The sequence below is a fragment of the Corvus brachyrhynchos genome, unplaced genomic scaffold (genome assembly GCF_000691975.1).
Source record: "Corvus brachyrhynchos isolate BGI_N302 unplaced genomic scaffold, ASM69197v1 scaffold223, whole genome shotgun sequence".
Taxonomy (NCBI): domain Eukaryota; kingdom Metazoa; phylum Chordata; class Aves; order Passeriformes; family Corvidae; genus Corvus; species Corvus brachyrhynchos.
The window spans coordinates 1,023,170-1,036,700 of record NW_008237174.1 but is presented as its reverse complement, the minus strand read 5'-3'; the positions used below and the strand labels follow the sequence as shown (position 1 = coordinate 1,036,700).

Below are 13,531 nucleotides of genomic sequence, written 5' to 3'. Positions count from 1 at the left end.
AGCTGAATTCCTGTCTGCCAGAAATTAATCCCTTGAGTGGGTGCTCACTGCAGCTGTCTGCAGGAGCTTAAGCTTGCAGGTGGGAAGAACAAAAGTAGGTGAAAGCCAGCTGCTTTTTCTCTCACTCAGGTGAGACGCAGAGTGATTTGGCCTGGCTCTCAGCAATGATGCTGAACCCCAAAGAACATTATACGGCTCTCAAACCCCCGTCAATATTTTTCAAAATACCGTTTCTTATTCTACTCCATGTTGGCAAAGTCACATCAATCCCACCATGCTCCAACCCCAAATTCTTATCAGTGCTTTCCTACTTATTTATTTTAGCTTTTCTTGAAAGTCTGTTGTGTGGCAGAACGCCCTGTGATGGTGGCTTTTGTCAGAGTCCTGACAAAAGGCAAAGGTCAGACACGACAGTAAGTGAGGTTTGTGTTTGATCTTTGCTGCACTAGTGCTGAAAAGCTGTGGTACCTTGGGCTGAAAGCTGAAGAGTTCTCTTAAAGACAATGTTCTTTTAAAGACAAGTTCTCCTTCTCAAAATATAAGGGGTTTGTAGTATGAGGTTTGCTATTTGTAGATTGCTTCAGCATTCATTTAGCTCGTCTAATGATGTGCTCTACTGAAACACCAAAATTACCCGAGATCTCAAGTGAACAGTCCGTCCTCTCTCAGGAAGGGGCCAGAGCATGTGTGGAAGACCTGCCAGAATCAGTGAACACGAGGCTCAAACTGAGCATTAGCCCTGTCAGCTCTGTATCTGGTGGTACTTTTTTTTTCCCCTTTATTTATCATCGTTCTGAAGCTAATTTGGAAGGTAATGATTTAATACTGTCAGAAAGCATACAGAAGGGGAGGAAAGGCCTCCCTAATTGTGTTTTGACATTTTTGACATCAGCGATTCTTTTGAAGGAAAGAGAAAAAAGAAACAAAACAAAATCTGTTCAGTCAAGATTCTTCTGCTTTTTGTTTGCTTTGGCTAAGAAAAATCAGGTTGCAGAGAAGCTGGTGTTGCAGAACCAAAGCTTGCCTCCCAAGCTGTAGTTTGTCAGAACTCTGTTTTCATCTAAAGGCAATTTTACAGAAATTTGCTCTCCTCTAAAGTGAGTGTTCACTTTGTAAATGATACAGGACTTTATGTTGTAAGGCCAACACCTAAAGCAAGATTCATTTTTATATCCCACTTTCTTGGTCTTTTCGTTGTTTCTTTTTTAATTTTGAAAGGAAAATAGGGCATTTCCAACCCTTTTTACAGTTATGTACCAAACCTTAGGACCGATACTGTATTCATGCCCTGTAACAGAGGAAATCCTGTTCTGCTAGTGTGAGACAAAAAGTGACAGAAACAGTTAAATGCCAAATCTTTGTGGGGAGGACAATTTGTTCTTCTTCCTGCTGCCCTGCTGGAGTTGGTGGTCAAACGTTGGAAGGATCCAAAGCCACAGTCTCTCCTCTCTCTGTGTCAGTGGGTACCTCTGAGCTCATTGCAGGGAAGCATTACAGAAACCTCTGAGTCTGCCACAGGGACCTCTTGCTAGATGCCACTACAAAGCCCGTTCTTCTCATCTCCCTTCAGCATGCCTAAGAGGCTCTCACCACAGATTTCTCTCCTATAGGTGTTCAGGATATTTTTTTCAGCTGCCTGGTAAGCTTTAAATGAGAGCAAAATCATCCAAAGTTTATGAATTACATTAAAATGTCTAAATTTTCAAAAGATCAATAAAACCTGAAATCTCCCAAGAGACCTAGGTCTTTCCCCTAGGATTAGCCCCAAGTGAAAAGGCCATTACTGTTTGAATATTTCCTAAGTATGTCCTAGATGTCTTTTAAAATTTTGATTGAAAGTTAAATGTACAAGTTGTTTTGAAGGGCCTTTCTGATCAGTTGTCAAGAAGGTGAGTTGGAAGGAATGAGTGACTGAATCTGAGCAAAACTGAAGACTTGTGGGATGGGTTCTGAAAGAAATACGAACTCCTCTATCACTTGTGGGATGTGGTTATGGAAGCAACTCACAAAATGATGTACAGACAGCACAGCTTCTGGTGCTGCTGCATGGCAAACAACATTTAGAGTCAAGCATCATTTCAAAGGGGAATGAGAAGAAAAAACACGGAGTTTTGTAATAAGCTGTCAGTAGTTTTCTGAACCCCAGGAATTACAGTCACACCCTATTTCCCCCCCATGTCCATGGCAAGGCACCCCAATCCAGCCAGTCAAAAGGAATGAGCAGATTTTGCTACATTAACTTGCTGGTGAAACAGATCGTGTGAATGAAGCTATTCAACCCCATGGCTGTTCACAGAGCACCGTCTGCATCACGTGAACTCCCCAGTTTCCAAATCTCCACAAAATTTTGTGCATAAATTATTCAAGTGGCTTGAATTTGCCCCTACAACTGAGTTAAGAGTCCACCATCTGAAAAGCTGGATTAATATGAAACATGACACAATTCCTTAATAATTTTGTGGTTCCTTAGAAACAAAAGCATGAAGTACAGACAATACACTCTCAAGTCATTGCTTTGCCCTGGTTAAGGCAGAACTTTAAAGCTGTAGCCTGTCTTACTGTCATGGAACATACTGTGAACTCCGTCACTCATGGGAAAACGTCCTTCAGAAATCTGAATGTCTCTGTTGTTTGTTTTTTGGAGGTTGCTTTGTTGTTGCTGTTTTTGAATGGTGGTCCTTCCATCTCCTTTATGTTTAAGAATTTGTACATCCCTGGTACTTTGCTGACAGTCCCACTGGTTTGTGAAGAGCTCACTTCAGCAGTGTGCAGCTTGCTCCTTGCTGAATACAAACAATACTTCAGTGCATTGATGATGGAGGGCTATTCCAGGAAAAGGGGCTGGGGCAGGCTTCTGGTATGATAATTGAGCAGGGAGCTTCTGTTGCTTTACTCTCCTGTTCAGACCTTCAGAACAGTTTGCTATTTGTAAGATTCCAGAGATGATTGTTCTGGGAGAGAGACAAAACTCTGGCTTGTTCAGCTGGCATGCTAGGGCACATCAGAGCAGTTTTGTCCTGCAGGCACATTCTTGAGCATTCTCCTCTCCCTGCCCAAAGCCAAGAACCAGGATCCATCCTGCTGTAATTTCCAAGACCACTCTTTCATGCTTCTGACTGCAGTCCTGAATGAGATGTCTCATGAAGCAATCCAGCCTTTGTAAGCTGGCACGCAGAAGCTTAGGAAGTAGTTCAGTTCTGCTTCCATGCATGTCTTCACAAAATTAGGGACTGCAAAATGCATTGTGACTCAGAGCTGTATTAACAGCCAGATGTAGGAACTTTAAAGAAAGGCATTCTGCAGATTGATCACAGCAATGCTATTACCATCAGTGGTGTGTAAAGTGTCAACTGCAGCTGTGTTGAATTATTCATTATTTCATAAGTACAGGGAGGCTTCCAAGGGCAAGGTTTTTAAAATCCATTTGAAAAGTGAAATGAAAGCCCCTGTAATTAAAAATCGTTATTAAGTTTCATTTATTTAACTTCAACTGTTTCCTATGTGATTATTATTAAAGTTATTATATTTATTGATTTACCTACTCCCTTCCCTTTCTCTGCCAGCTAATGAGAAAAAAGTGGTTTTGAATTAAGCAAATAATCTTGCTTTCCCTAGACAATTGTTCTGTGCTCTCATGTTGACCTCTGGAAAGAGATTTAGTGGGTGATGCTCTTATTTTTGCTGATAGGAGACACTGTGCCCATCAGCACAAGATAAAAGGAAATAAATTAAAAGGAAATCTGAGTTTTGATGTCCTTGCATCTTAGACCCTTAAAACTGTTGGTAGCTTTGGAATGACTGGAATCTGCCCTGGGCTCAGCAGGGAGTGAAGTGTAGCAGACAGAAAGCAAAGCTTTCTTGTTTAAGAGCAAGCACTGGAGACAGAGTGCATGTCCAATTCCATACAAACCACATTATCTTTAGCTCATCTCTAGTAACAGAACATATTTCCATCAGTACCATGCCATTCAAGTTTTAAAAAAGTTATAAATCCCTTTGATACCTCAACGGTCTTTATGGCCATGCCACAGTGCTCTTGGGATCGAGGCTGGGGTATAAATAGCTGCTCTGGCTCGTGTGGCAGCACCAGAGGAACAGGGATGATGCTTAAAATATAGCCTGAACTGAGCTCCATCGTGGCAAGGATCACTGTTTCCTACTCTTTTACAGCTGGTAGGGATGATCCAGACAGCAGCAAGGATGCACTGAGAGCAGCACGCCTGTCCCAAAGGCTCCAGGCTCCACAGCCTCGTCCAGCCTCTGCTGGCCATCATCACAAAGGTGGGAGCAGCCAGAGGAAGCTGTATGTGGTGGGGACACAGGCAGCAGGGTGCTCACAGTGCCAGGTCTCAGCTGCCACCATGTCTTACCCTTCCCTCCTTCCTGAACCCCTTGCCACAGCCCGACTGCCCTTCCTTGCTTGGCACGTGGCATCAGTAGCCTGGCTGAAGCCAGGGCCCAGTGAGGGCTCTGCTGCTGACAGTGTAGCTGTGTGTGCATCCACCTCCTGGGTATCTTTAATGGTGGCTCCCTTAGGCTTCAGCTTTCCTGCCTGCCTTTTGGGATTATTCATCTTTGCCACTTTCTCAAGGATCCTGCAGGGTGTTTTTACAGATGTTATCAATGTTCCTCTCGCCCTGCAGTAGGAGATGCTCTTAAGTGTCAAGGTGTTGTCACATATGCTGTTGCCTTTATAAGCATATATGTTCACATGTATGTGACAACATTTAGTGTTTGGCCTGGGAATAAAGACTAGTAATTCCATTTTGCCTTTATGTGTAATCTTTCAGTAGTGCAGTATTGTCCACAATTGGAGGCAAAACTGGAGAGACACAAATTACATATTCACCTTGAAAATGGGACCCTTTTGTGGAGTTAGTTGTGTAGGACTCTCCTTCTGCTGCTTCAGTAGTGCAGTCTCAATATTGTACCTCCAAGCATGGACAGAGTATCTTAGAGTAAATTTCCTTGATTCCTGTGCTGTGTTCCAGGCCCCATGGCAGAGGACATGTGCTCCATAGTTCATTCCAGCTCCTCATGGGGAAGTTGAGCTACAGGGCTCTGCTGAGACACAAGAAAAGATAAATAATCTTGTGAAAGAAGTTGTTACAAAACTCCCCATCCCTTTCAGACACCAGTTGTTTTTCCCCCAACCCAGAGACCACCTGGGGGCAGATTTCAGTGGGAGGGGGGAGCTCTCAGACCAACTCTCTGCCCAAGCTCCAGACCCTTTGGGGTGTCCTGCCTTACAGCGGCTCGCTCTAACAATTACTGTGGCGTTTTTGAACCACTTTCCTCCATTCTCACTGCATCCTCATCAAAGATGGAATTCTCTGAGTGAATTCAGTACATGGATGAGTGTCAGGGCGATAACAGACTGCCTGTGAAGGTTTTGGGGTGAAAGTCAGACACAGTTCATGTTCCCACTTACTTCTGTGACCGCATGAAATGTACGTCTCATTACTCGTGCCCTTGCTCATTTCTCATTCATCTTTGCTCAGTAGTTACTGAAGGGTGAGATCATAACTGGAATTCATTTAGAACTGTGTTCTCTCCGCCCTGTTGGGTCCTTCAGCACAGTGACTTTATCCAAGATTTCATTTCCTCCTGTCTTTTTTCATAAACAGAAAAAAGGTGGATGGAAGAATACTCTGGCAGAAATGCTTTGGCAGAAGGCCCTGGTTTTCCTCATAATCTCACACTGAGTGAGAGCGAGCATCATCACTGAAACTCATCTGCTGCCTCCCCACACGTGCTGGGGGCCAGTTTCCAGCACCCAGCTCAGGCCCAGGGGAGGAGAGGCAGCTCATTGCTATCACAGGGTATTCCTGCCCTGGGAGCTGCAGCCACATGCATGTTGGGCTGATTAGCTGGGAGGCAGCAGTCAGCACCTGACCCAGCTGCACCAAGGCTCTCCGTACGTCCCTTCAAGGCTGGGATGAACAGGGAGTGCATGACTTCCCCCAGCACCATGGCAGACACATTTGCTGTGCTACCCCAGCACATTTATGTTGCTTTCTGTATTTGTCTGTAATCTTTTTTTCTTACATTATGACCTTAATTTCTCTGGAAGAACAACTCTTTAGTTGTGTGCCATTTAGGGTCAAGCATTGCAGCTCAAGTAGAAAAAAATAGAAACACTGAAAGTTTTTTAGTATTCAGGCCAGCTTGATTTTGCTTTCCCAGAAAAGGTTCTTTTTAGGAATTTTTAAAAAATGCTTTTAATTTTTATCATCACTGAAAATGGAAAAAAGCATTATAAAATGGAAAAAAGCATTATAAAAACAATTCCAACATGCCATGCCAAATTCATTACGTTTATATGCAGGCATTGGGGGGAGGACACAGGTGTTGTGAGAAAGGATTTCCCATTTGCTTGGGTTTTTTCCTCTATTCACAGACACTCACGTCAAACCTTTTACCACAGTGTTGGAGCACTGATGATGAGGCAGTTAAAGGACTTGAGCTTGCTTCCTGCTTGCTTCCTTCAGTAGTACTGGAAACCTTTCGGTCTGATAAATTCCTCAGGAAATTCGCAGATTTTCTGGCTTTAGAACAGTCTTGGTTTCTTTTCTTGCAAGTAATCCTTCCCTTCCCTTTTCTGTACCTTCATTGCACACAACTTGTGTTGTTTTATGGATTTTTGTTTTAGTGTTAACAGGTCTCCAAAGCCTTTTCCATTGTTTATGCTGGAAGTAGCCTACTAATACAGGGGAAAGGGGCTGGGTGTTAGAACTCTGCCTGGGGCTCTGGGATAACGTGGCAAATCCAGTGGGCTGGGCTGGTACCACCGGGAACTGGAGCTCTGCCAAGGGCTTAATGCTGCTGAGTGTGTGCAGACAGATCTGTTGATACACACCCTACCTTTTCCCTCTGTCTGCACCCAGGACTTCTGGTGGAGTGGTGTGTGTCTGTGTTAAATTTCATAGTACATAAAATATCTTCCTGCTACTCTTTTGATGACATGTCAGTGTCATGAAGGAATGCTAGTAAAAGATCATTTGCATAAATCTTTGAAATCTTTATCCACTGACAAAAGCACTCTGTGTCACCCTATTTCATTTGCCCCATTGTTTTTACTTTATCATTGCTTGGAGAAAGCAAACTAAATTGAATTAAAATGTCTCTTTTTTGTTTTTTCCCTCCTTAGCTGGAGTGGTCATAGTGAAATACAAATCTAACTGTGTATTTTCTCTCTCTTTTCCTTTTCCCATTTGACCCGGATTTGTCTTTTGGTGGCTTTGATATCTCTGTGTGATCCTGTCTGCTTCATTACTTTAAAGGTAAGATTATTATTTCCTCAGTCATTATCATACATGTTTCAGAGGTACAGAAATGTAACTCGAAAGCTCTTTGGGGAGGAGGTTGGTAAGGAGGCCATTTGGAGTGCAAGAACTCCAGTTAAGAAGAACATTTTCTATTTTGTCTTCACTAACCATTGGCTGCAAGTAGGGATGCTCCCAGCAGAGGAGGCTGGGTTTTCCTGGGCGACACCCCAACACGGTGGACACAGTGCCAGGTGGGCTTTGTCTCCTGCTGCCACCCAGCTCTGCCAGCTCCCCCACCACAGCTTAGAGGGGGCATCAGAGCAGCCTTGACACAGCAACTCTGCCCAGGACTGCAGGAGCAAGACACGGTCACTTGATGTTTCCCTTGACACAGGAGTTCCAGAGAATTGGGGCTGTCAGAGGTGGCTCAGTAGTTTAAAGATCACAGATATCAGCCTGTTTAAATGACAATAGAGAGAGAGGATGCCAGTCAAGAACAGAATATACAGAGAGAGGTGTCCAGAGACAGGCAGGGACATTGTCTGTCCCTGAAAGCTGGCCGTGTTTTCTTTCTGTTGCTCTGTTACAAGAATGTCTTTGGTTCGCACAGCATTTTCTGCCACTTGGGAGTCTGCCAAAGTCTGAGGTGAAATATCTCCAGGCCAGTCCTTCCCAGAGCTTGCTGCCTTTTCATGCCTTTTCAGTGCCTTCTGTTCCTCCGGAACCAGGACACTTAGGAAAAAGAATGTTTTGCAGGAGAAATTTAGAAATGTGCAGACGTTGGGAGGCAGGGCCGTGTATTTTCTGACAATTTCCAAGCACAGAATTCCACCGAAGACAAGCAACAGAAACTGCAGTAAGAAATTTCATTTTAATGAGCACTTTTATATGTAACCAGCAAGTGGCAAATAGTGAAGTCCTGATGCTTCCCAGCTTGCACAGAGACAGTCCTGGTCTATGACAGATCTGGAAAAGACTATTATTTTTCCAAACTTTATACTTCCCCCACTTCCTAGAGGTGCAGAAGTAGATGCTGTAGTGTCTGGGTCATCTCCACAACCCTGCAAAGGCCTGGCTGTGTTCCAGACTCTGACTGACAGAGGGTTGGACCCAGTAGCCTTGTGCCTCTCTCAACAATGTTAGGTTGCCTTCATTTACATAGTGACAGTGGAGTCACAGAAGACTCAATGAATTTAATTAGTAGGAACTGGAAAACGTGTGTACTCATTATGTAAAACATGTAAATTTAACCCTTGAAATGGAATTTTCAATGACTCACCACCGTGGCTGGATGCCAGCGCCAGAGGCAAAATGACAGAAACTGCAAGTGTGTCACAAGAAATTAAATCAGCTGTATGAAGGTTCCTGGGTTTTGTTGAGGAGGTGGTTGTTCATGCCCAGTAGAGACTAAAAACTTGTTAGGAATGTTGGGGTTTCTCCATTAAAATGGGGCTTTGAGGTGGGATATGTGTTCATAAGGAAGCTAATTGATAGAAGACCAGAGAAACATGGAAGGAGTAGAGGAATCATATGCTGGATCTTTACCAAAGTGTGTGCACAGAATAAAAGGCCATAATAAACATTACACAATGGTGGCTACTGTAGGTATGCTCAGGGCTCTGATGAGTGTTGCAGTGCCAAAAAATGGCTGAGAGGAGATTTTTTATTCAGCCAGTCACTGCAAACGTTAATTCACAGGCCCTCAGACAAGTTACATGTGGCTGGATTATCACTGTGGGATGCCCTGGGGTCTCATTCGGCTTCATTGTAGAGGATATGGAACAAAGAATTTCGTGGGGAGCTTTAGACTATTGTTGTCAATAAGAAGGGAAGGGACTTAACCCTGGGACTGTTGCTGACACTTCTAGATGCCATCCAGGAGCGGGTGTGTGTAGTTGCAGCTCCGAGGACTGTGCACAAAAAAAGAGTTTCTAAGGGTCTTCTTGAACTGTTGCCACTGTTGAAAAGCAAAAGGAAGGTCTCTGAACAGCTCTGAATATTACACCTGTCACGTGATAAATGACCCTCAAAGGCTCTAATTTTTCTGTGCTATCCTGGACTCAGCATGAGGATGAAGCAGGATGGGAGCACAAAGGGGTGTCACGGAGCCTCACTCTCTGAGGGTCCCCGGGGTCTGTGCCATGTGTGTGGTCTTGCCTGGCTTTCCCACTCAGCAAGTCCCTGTGTGACAGCAAGGCACATCCTAACCAAGGCTGGCAGGGCTGGGAGCTGCTCTCAAAGGGGTGTTTTAATCTCCTGATGGGGTGTTTTCAAGAGGAAGAGTGCAATCAGGGAAACATGCTCACCACCCATAGGAAGTAGGGCCAGTTGTCATGAATTCTTTTCTGTCCTTCAGCATGGCCTCAGTTTATTTATCAACTTGTTCCAAGTTCCTCATTTTTCATTGTTTAGTTCAGAGCTGCTGCTCTGAAGTTTTCCTGTGCTCTCTAGGGACCATTTGACGAGTGGCATCACTCTGCTTTGGAGGCTCTTGCTTATCCTGCACTTCTCTCCACAAACATGCTGGCTCCCAGAAAGGGCTGTGTGCTCCAAGACCTGCAGAGAGCAGCCTTTCCTGACCCCATTTCCAAATGTCACCATTCAGGGATTTCCTGTGTGTACTCCAGAACAAAATCATCTACTTTTTTCTCAGAACCAGGCAGTAAGTGTAGATGTGAAGCCTGGCAGGCCCGAGACAGAGCCAGACTCCCACCTTCAGCAAAGCCCACCTCATCGAGCAGGGGAGCACACCTTACAGGGAAGGTGTGGCACACTGAAACAAAAGTGCTGAGAGCAGGAATTGTTTTCATTCAGAGACAAACTGCACCCTGATTTGTCTGTTCCTGGCCTGACTATCCATACCCCCAGCTCTTTGTACCTGCCTGTTTGACCTAGCAGCTCAAGGTGAGCAGGTTCTTAGCCAGGAATGACATGAGTTCAGATTTTTCTGTGCTGTGATGCTGCTTTATTTTCCAAGGTTTGCAGCCTGACAGCCTGAGGCAGTTATTAGACAGGGATGCTTGACTAGATCAGAGTCCAAGATTATTCCGGTCTGGGGTTACCGTGTCAAGTGCTGCTGTTCGCAACAGTAGTTCGAAGGATTTAACTTCTTAATACCCCCAGTTACCCAGGGAGTGAGTTGTACTCATTGTGGAAATGCTTGCTCATGCAGAACAGTGTTTGATTTTATGTCTGTGATTTACACCACGCCTCAGACGGAGTGGAGAAGGTCATCAAGGGAAGTTTAACTAATGAGTAGAAAGAAAAGGTTATCAGAAGATTCTTAAAACATTTTTCAGACCTAGAAAAAGTTCTGCTCCTCTTCCCAAGCTTGTCCCAGTGCTCCAGCAGAGTTATCCAGGCAACATGTGCTCTCTTTCTGATTGCCATCCTCTGCTGCAAATTCTGCAACGGGACTCTTCTGCCCAGGAGTTTTCCTGACTCTTTCTCTTGGTTTATCATTGCTGCCAACAGCCAGCCGTGGCAGAGCAGTGAAAGGCCTGGTCCCTTCCTCTCTTAACCCTTGTGCAGAGGGTATCTGTGGGAGTTAGGGAATTCTGTCTGCAAGCTGACAAGGCTTCTGTGTAGCAGCGGTCTGCCCTGAGATGCAAGGATTTAAGGTGTCTGGGTGTGATTCTGAGCCCAAAGAGCCCGCCTTAGCCAAGATGACACATTCAAAAGTGAAGTCAAACTGTGTGAAAAGGACCACAACTGACAGCAGTGGAGATCAGGGACAAGGAAAATAATTTCATCAGCATTTTCATTGACTTGAACACTGTAGTTCTGACAGTTGTCATCTTCTTTAATATTACTGGCCTTGCACTTCATGTAGGAAAGAAAAAATAGCCAAAGAGAAAAACACATTTAGGGAAAAAGGGTGAAAACCTTTCAGGCAGTGAAACAGTGAGTGCAGAGCACAGAAAGGGAGAGAGAGGGGGACTTGGCCTGTGTCACAGCACTGCCAGAGCAGTCCATGCTTGGAGGGAGAATGGGCACACTCATTTGCATCACAGAGCTTTGGAAACAACGTTTGTTTGTGGAGTGAAAGTCCTCTCTAAAAGTGAGAATGCAATTACCTTTATGAGACTGTAGCTTGGAGGACAGCTACGTACTGACCTTCTCTCCTGCCAGCCAGCCAGATTAAAATCATCAAAGCTGATCATTGCAAAGACCTGTGGGCTACTGGACTCCCAACTTGGAGCAGCACCAGCAGCTGTGCCACAGGTCTGTCAGAAGGTACCACTGCTGCACCTCCCAGCTGACTCAGTGTGGGCAGTTGGGCACATCTTCCCCTCCAGGGCTTTTGGGGAAACCGCTGCTCATGGCCTCCACCCTGAGTGCTTGCCCTCTGGACTGGAGAGTAAATGATTTACACACAGACAGCTAAGCATTAACTGCTTCCCCATTCTGTTTTTCTAGTCTGGTTTGTAAGCAAGTGACCTAAAAATAAAGTCACTGCCCCACACTTGCCATCTTGCAAGAATTTTGTACCCAAGGAGTACTTGGTTTCAGAATTTTGGCTCATTTTTCCAGACCTCTTACAAACATAGCTCTTGCTAAAATAGGAGCTGCCACTGCTAGTCAGCAAAGTCCTGTATTCATCTAGTTCCTGACACACATTAGTGGCTGCTAGATGATAATGAGGTTTTGTTCATTACCCTCCTCCATCAGATTAGAATTCCTGATCCAGAAGCCAAATGCTGCAACATCTCATTTTCAGTCCTGAGCAATTTCAGGTCCTTGTTTCTCTGTGTAGCAGAATGTGAAATTTGTCCAGAATATCCCTGTCAGTATTTCCATCATTATGGTTGCTTCATTTATAATCTTTTTGAGAAAGTCAATCTGTTTGATGAGATGGGATCAGTTTATGAGCACTTTATACTCAAACAGCAGCATGACACTCATCCTAACAACATCTGAAGGGGGCCAGGGGATATTAGTGGGGTGCAGTGCCATGATCCTCCTCTGTGAGATGTACTGTAGGTACACAACAAGTATCCACCCAGGAGTTGTGACTGCATCCCCTGCAGCTGTGAGTGTAGCATTCACTCACCCTCCTCAGTTCTGGTGCCCATAGTTGGAGAAGGCAGAAAATAAATAGGGGAGGATTCATTGGGAAATTATGTGAAAGAAAAAGACTGGTAACCAGGCCTCCAGAAGAAGCTCATAGAGCACAGTTTGTTGGGTTCAACCCAAAGTCTAAAGGGCCATTGATTGCAGTCTGTAAAGAGAGCAGCAGGCTGGAAGTAGTCTAATAGACTAAAGACAGATGAAGCTGGACAAACGTGGGCTAAAGATTGTATAAAACTCGCTGGATTATACTAGGTTGAGCACTGCTGACAATTGCTCAATTGAAATAGGATTATTTCAAGAATACATGCTGAATTCAAGGAAAAATGAAGTCATAGGAACCCAATGGCCCCTGTAATTCAGAAGTCAAAATTGCAATAATCTTCTGTGGTTTTACTTTCTGTGAATGACAGTGAGATGAACAGGTTCCTGGCTTCACAGTGATTTGGTCAGAAAATGAAAATCAGTGTGTATCCTGTCACTTGATACTGTGCCGTTGACTTGAAGAGATATCTTCCCTTGTTTTCCATGGCAGAAGGACCTTTTGCTTTGATTGGTGAGTCTTCTTTTCTGCCACACAAATTGCATGAAAATATAAAACCAAAGCTTTTCATTAGAGCTCTACCCAAGCTGCTGGTGCTCTAGCAGTCAGGAGGATATGAGAGGTTGGATGTACATTTACTGATTCAATGTCAGTGGGCTCTCAAGGAGGAAAGTAAACTAGTTGACACAGTAAACATTGGTATTGAAATAAAAGTAGAGTAGTTAACATGAGAAAATTGTCTAAATCTTGATAGCTCCTCATTTACCTGATGAAAAAAGTGATGGATGGGGCAGCTGATCATTTCAGCCGGGCAGGTCTTGTCAAGGAAAGCAAGGAGATGAAAAGGCAAGCAAATAATTCACTGTTCTGAAACCCCAGAGGTGTATGAACTTTAGCACTGGTTTGAGTCATCTTGATTCACCACGACTCCTGGTGTTCGCTCTTGTAACCAGCAGTAAGTGCTTCTGGAATCCCAGCAGGAAAGGGCATGGTCCTGAAAGGGAAGGGAAATCTAGGAATTACACAGTGGCAGCATTTCGAGAAGCAGACGAGTTATTTGGGAACCTAAGCTGATGTGAATAACATTTTTCTCATAGATGGTTTTATAGTGTTGCCATCCTTCTGTTCAAAAAATTGGCTTTTGTTCAAC

The 13,531-nt window shown here is 44.3% G+C and overlaps 1 protein-coding gene across 2 annotated transcripts in view; it reads left to right on the top strand.

Moving 5' to 3' along the window:
* Positions 1-13,531, top strand: part of HS6ST1 (heparan sulfate 6-O-sulfotransferase 1) — a 54,953-nt gene that overhangs the window by 12,957 nt on the left and 28,465 nt on the right. The window contains exon 1 of one of the 2 annotated variants that reach the window (XM_017728789.1): positions 7,266-7,283. The exons of the other annotated variant lie outside the window; for it this stretch is intronic. The gene's annotated coding sequence lies outside the window, so the exon portion shown is untranslated. Of the gene's footprint in view, positions 1-7,265; positions 7,284-13,531 lie in introns of those variants that run through there. 2 annotated transcript variants of the gene reach the window in all.